Below are 6,772 nucleotides of genomic sequence, written 5' to 3' on the forward strand. Positions count from 1 at the left end.
TGGTTCAATCTTGTTCATGATGAGCACCTACTCGTCTTTTTCTTTGATTCATGTCAGGTCACATCCTTTCGGGTCCCAAACGACTTCTCCCTTTGTTTGGTGATGTGTCCATCCACAGAGTGCAATCTCCGATAAGGGTTTGATCCTTATGATTGAGATAGACTTCAGTTCTCCTGCTTCTGTTATACATTGAGGTGGAACATAGATTCTAACCTTGTCAGTCTTTTTGGATTGTTCGGCTGATTCCATTCTTCTCTTCCTGCTCCCACCATACATCTTGATTGTGCATTAGTCTGTTGTTTCTATACTAGCATTCACTGTTGCTTCTATTATGTCAATGTCATTATTCTTTTGTTGTTCTAACATCAATTGTCTGTAAAGGAGGCCATTCAAAAGTTTAAAAGTCAATTGTGGGGTAATCCCCATTTTCTTCAGCTTGCGGGACTTTTCCTCCTCTTTCTTCACCTGAAGCTCCCTCCTCAGGCCGGACTTAGCTTCCATCTGGAAGGGTTTCAATTTTAGGAAAGAAACGTTCTTATTCTGTTCCTTGTGAGGCCTCTCCTCCTCTTCTGGGTGCATTAGTCGGTGCACGTGTCATATTTTGGCTTTCACTTGATTTACTGTTTTCTTGGCTCCTCCCTGGCATCTCAATCGTTTCCGCTGCTCCTGCTCCCTCCAGGCTCCCTCCTGGTGAATCAGCATCCTCAGTGTCCTCATCTCTATGTGGTTGTATCCTTCTCTCTGTTGGGACTCAGCTGCAGTGGTTCAGATAGTACCACGTCTGGCTTCTTTTCACTTGGACGGCCGTTCTTGTTGCTTTGGCCACCTCATAGGGTCCATCTCTCCTCGGTTGATCCCACTTCCTCCGGATCCCTCCAACGTGGACTAGATCTCCTGGTACCACTGAGAGAGGTCCTTCTGGTCCCCTTGGATCATCAGACGCAGAACCTCTCATCCTGGTTCAGGTTTCTGCCTACTTTCTGTGAAGCATTCATACTTAGAGACTTATGGCCTCTGTTCTAAGATTGCACCATACATCCTCTTACTTCCATCACTCATCACACAACAAACAGACATTCCAGCTGAAGCTGGCGAACCCCTCTCCTTCTGGTTTCCTAAACATAAGACTTGGAAAACAACAGACAAAACATAACAGCATTGACAATGTTGTGTGTTATGCATAAATATATTCATGCAAACTGAAATCTGAGACCATGACAATTCCCACTCTCTCTTTACCTGACTCTGATGCCTCCAGGATACTTTTCTGCTGGACTCCACAAAAATAAAAGCCCTAAAAAGCTTCCTCATGCTTCCACCCAGTCTTCCCCTTTCGGCCACAGGTTCTGAGAGGTGTTCCCAAATCATGTCATTTTTACTTAGTTTCCCATCTACTCCATTTCAACTGATAATCATGTGCATAACCTACAATTAACATTTCTCTTCTTGAATTAATTCAACACTGTATATGCTTTCATATCAATCCCTTTAACATGTTTGTTTAGAGTATAATATCCTATCATCCATTCTCTTTAACATGATGTATTAAAAATAAAACAAGTAGCCTCCAAACTCAACCCAGTATGTCTATAGTGGAATCTAATCTCTCTCTCTTTCTCTCTCGATTCCACATCCTCTGTCATGGTGTTTTCAAGCTCACCCATTATTCAGCTGGACCTTACTTCTCGTGAGACTTATGCACCCACCAAAGAGAGACATGAAGAATTTTACCACTGCAGTGTTGTAAGAAGTATACCACCAGCCTGGTGTATCTTGATGTACACTCAATCTCCAGAATGCAGCCCAAGCCCTTCCATTTCTGGCTGTTTTTTCCTGAGGACATACACACTAACACATGGGTTATTCCCTGACAACAGACTTCCTTCTTATAGCAAGATCACTAAATCTTAATTTTTAATAACAGCCCTATGTAACCATTCTGCCTCAAATACCTGGCCTCCTGCCACAGAAATATTCATAATGATAGTCAAATGATTGTCCCTACAGCAACTGCTGTAAAATAACATATAATCATTCAAGCGTTTTCCAGTTGGATTAATATCCAATCCTAACAAAACTATGTCATAAGTTTCTTAAACTTTTGCTCTAATGTTCAAAATGCCACCACTTATTCTTTTTACCATATCTTTAGATATGTGAATTGTTCTATTTACTTTTAGAATTGTCCCTATATTTTACACAGCCAGCTGTCTTTCCTTTTCTGTGAATTATCTCTATTTTTATACATATTTTCTAGAAATAACACCCCTTCACTATCATTACCTTCTTTTATGAGTCCCCTAACCCATAACTGCCATTGTTTGATACATACTTAAAACATCCTTAAGTCAATTTATATATCATTTATCAGTCCCTCCTCAGGAACATATACACAACCTTATGTTCCTCAAAACAAAAATAAATTGACCAAACGAAAAAAAGAGAAAAAATAATAATAATAAAAAATAAAAATAATAATAATAATAATAATAATAATACTTGCACATTTGCAATATTACCACTATTTGTAATGTAATGGAAAACGTCCATCCGTGTCATTCTATGCCAATGTTATTGTTGGTCTCTTTCTTCTTCATTCATGGGTATCTTCGCACAACAGACTACCTATTTATTCAATTGAACATTACATTTTATCATCCCAATTCCAATGACATCATAAAACGAAAGAAACAAAAAACCTTTAATCTAAAATTCTGTAAGTTCTGTCAACCTCCTTGTCTCAGGATTAGTTTCCAGAGCTTCCCTAAGCCTATTAACGTTAAACAGTTCTATATCCAAATAACTAAACAGTTATATTTTTTATTTTATACATTTTCCAACCCAATATTCATGATAACAATCCTTAGTGTTTACTTTAACTCAAATTTGACCTTATCTATTCAATACACAACATCCCTTTAATAATTAACATTTATACTAAACACTTTAAATACCAGTACTATCTATTTTCCCAATAGCCCTTTTGTCTCAGTTTCTCTCATGAGTGGCCTGATAATAAAAAGGTCAGTACCCCAATTCCTTTAAGTCATTATTCTCCCAACAAATATAATGTCATTTCAGCATGTCTTTTTTAGATACAGTTCACAGGTCATCAGACACAGTTGTCCCTCACTATTCAGCCGGTTAGGGTGGGTTTGAGCTCCACACCCACTTGTAGTGATATTCTCTCCCATGCCTTAAAGCATTCTGACGTCACCTTCTATGATAACTCCCTTATTCTACCGGTGATTTCTCAGACGAATTACAGATGAGGTATTTATCAACAAAACCCTTTGGAGTAACTTTCATCACTTTCTATATGCAGAATGAACAAAACACATTTGTGTATTTATCCAAAGACCATAACCCCAAGGAACTGATAGTTTTACCCATGAACCCATGTTATATCAAAATAAAAATTAAAATAAACCTATTCGAATAACTTATTCAATTTAAGGGTACAACTCTTCATAATTTTCCCAGGGACATAATAGATTTTCAAAGTAATTATACAGTTTGAATAGAGTCTTGTGTCTTTTAAACATTTAAAAATTAAATCCCACCTGTTCCAACAATTTCTAGTAAAAGGTGATCAGTCTTTCACAGGAAATTCTTAGGAATCAGGGCATTTTGACACCATTAAAATGTTTCCACTCCCCTTTCTTTAGGAACAACTTAAATACATTTTTCAAAAAATAATTCCATCATTCTGCATACCCAAATTGAAACTGAAGTGGAAAAAGCCCTTCCAATAAATCTACTAATGTATATTCATTCCCAGTACACGGTGCACTTACTAGTAAACCATAGCCAATAGCACACAGGGACTGGACTCACTTATCCAGAACTCCATTTATTAGCCTTATCCAGATATTTTTATTTTTAAAGCGTCTGACTTTAATTAACTGCTTTCCACAGTAATGCAGACTCCAATGATATTTCGACCAGAGAAGATTAAACCCTTTTTTTCTGGAAAAGAAAGTATACATATCGTTAATTTCACAACGTCAGCTTTTAATCTGCAAATAGTTTTTATTCCATAAACATCTTAACATTTTTCAGAGAATGACGGTATAGAATGTCTAACAATTAAAATTCCATCTGTACTCTACTATATGTCAAGTCAAACGTGATCTAATACTTCGTCTTGACCACATATAAACTGTAATCTCTATGAACCACTCATTGTTCGCTCAGAGACAATACACCGCCAAGTAAAAATTCCATTCACACTAACCTCAAACCGATTAGTTGTTTGTTATTTTGACAAGGAAATAAACTCTCGTATATCGGCATTTCCTGCCACCACACTAAGTTCTAGTGTCACCTTACACTAATTTTCCCCATAACCCGCTATATCCATATTCAAAACAGGGAGCTATTTTCTTATTTGTTTTTAGATATTGTCAATAGTTCTACTAATCACCCGCACGTCTGCGAGGACGAGTGGAACCACATTTGTCTTTTATAGTAATGTATTTGCTGATGATAGAATGTTACCAGGTAATGGCGTCCCCCATTATCCAGTTTTTTCATATTCAATCCGAAGTCGGTAGAACTAATGTGCGCGTCTTTTAGTGAATCCATGGCTTTCTTTTAAAAAATCCCTCAATGCTATGGTGAAACAATCCTTTTGTTTTCATGCCACTATTTATTTATTTAATTTCCTAAATACTCCCATGTATTATACACCTCTTATTTACTATTTTTCCGAGGTAGAGCTAATCTCCTTTCCAATTAATAATTCATTTGTCACATCACTTAATTTCTTTTATCGAAGCCTACTCTATACAGTACATACATTATTTCTGAATACTACAGATGACTTAATGTCTTATTCTAGGACAGTACTTCAAATATCACTGTTTTTTTTCCCTTTACAGATATCATTATTTATTCATTTGGTTTGTTGTTACAGTTCTAATCAATTTTTAAGATTACATTTACGTTACATTTAAGTCATTTAGCAGATGCTCTATCCAGAGCGACTTACAAATTGAAAAGTTCATACATATTCATCCTGGTCCCCCCGTGGGAATTGAACACTCAACCCAGGCGTTGCAAGCACCATGCTCTACCAACTGAGCCACACAGGTCCACTGCCTGCTCCGTTAAGATCTCTATCTAACGTCTTACTATTACCTATATTTATTTATTTTGTCTCTACTTTCTTACCTCTTCTCCATATTCTTATTGTTTGATCCTATGGTCAATTTACTAGTGAGTCAAGCCACCCCTGTTCTCCTTTTTATCCTGGCCACTCCATTTTGCACCGCTGTCTACCCTGCAGGCTATTTTTTAGACCGTAGCTTCTGTAGACACAGAGTGTCTGACGGCCTGTTTTTTCCTCCTTCTTTGTTTCCACCGTACGCAAATTCTTAATGTGTCCTGGATCCCACTATTTATCTTAACCAACCTAGATTCATTGTTAAACTTTATAGTATAATTTCAATTTATTGGCGCTCCTACTTTCTGTTTTGTTACACACTTTTCTATCCGTATTTATACTATTCGGTTAACGCCTTTTTAAGTATTTTTATTTATTATTTGTTTTGACACCGTTTTTAGTAATTCTACTATGGTCGCTTATTACTTTATCACATCAGTGTTTTTATCCTTGATTACAACTTATTTTACTTCGATGTTTCTTAATTTCGTTCCCTCTATCTTAGTATTTAGAGGCACCCTTTCTTTACGTTCTACTCTGTCACAGGAAGGCTGCGCGCACCCTCTTCAGGACGCTCTGCCTACACGCACACAACCTGTCCTATCTTTCTTCCTAATGTTCTATCTTTACACAGATCCACTCATTTCTTACAACATTTTCATTCATCCTTTTATGTTTCATCCGTTCATTCAATCCCTTTGTTTTTACCTCAAAACACCTCAGTTCTTTCTTCATTCGGACTCAATTCACTTCCTCCTACATAAGCCTAGACTTCTCTCGATGTGACGAGACATCATCTGTCTAATCGGATCAGCTTGCTCCTCATATCCTATTCAACCCCCAATACTTATCTTCTCTTCTATTATTCGAGTAGCATGTGTCGCGTACATCGATCTGATTATACCAAACCCTGGTAGCTGGACAGAGCGGTTTTTTTATTCGCAGGATTTCTTTTGCATTTGAACGCCGCACAATCGGGCCAACGTTTTTCCTGCACCTACTACTTCACTCATACAGTCCTCCTTTCAGAGCGGAAACTATGAATATTTATTTAACTACTGATTTATGTTTTGACCGTATAAGTTACTTTTGCAGTTGAACGCCGCACAATCGGGCTAACGTTTTCCTACAACCTACTGATTTATGCTTTGACCGTATAAGCTACTTTTGCAGTTGAACGTCGCACAATCGGCTAGCACGTTCTTCCTGCCTTCTAAATATTTCATCCATTCAGTCCTTCTTTCAAAGCGGTAACTATGAATATTTATTTAACTACTGATTTATGTTTTGACCGTATAAGTTACTTTTGCAGTTGAACGCCGCACAATCGGGCTAACGTTTTCCTACAACCTACTGATTTATGCTTTGACCGTATAAGCTACTTTTGCAGTTGAACGTCGCACAATCGGGCTAACGTTTTTCCTGCCTTCTGAATATTTCACCCGTTCAGCACCTTCTTTCGAAGACGGTAACCATGAAATATTTATTTAACTACTAAATATTCACCAACAGACCCTTCGGCCGCGCCGTGAATATCCCACCCAAGCAGACCTTTTCAAAAATGTTAACCAGCCATCTCAGCCGAGATCGCGCAAACGACGCGCA

This window comes from Salvelinus alpinus, chromosome 24 (genome assembly GCF_045679555.1).
Source record: "Salvelinus alpinus chromosome 24, SLU_Salpinus.1, whole genome shotgun sequence".
NCBI classification, from domain to species: Eukaryota; Metazoa; Chordata; class Actinopteri; order Salmoniformes; family Salmonidae; genus Salvelinus; species Salvelinus alpinus.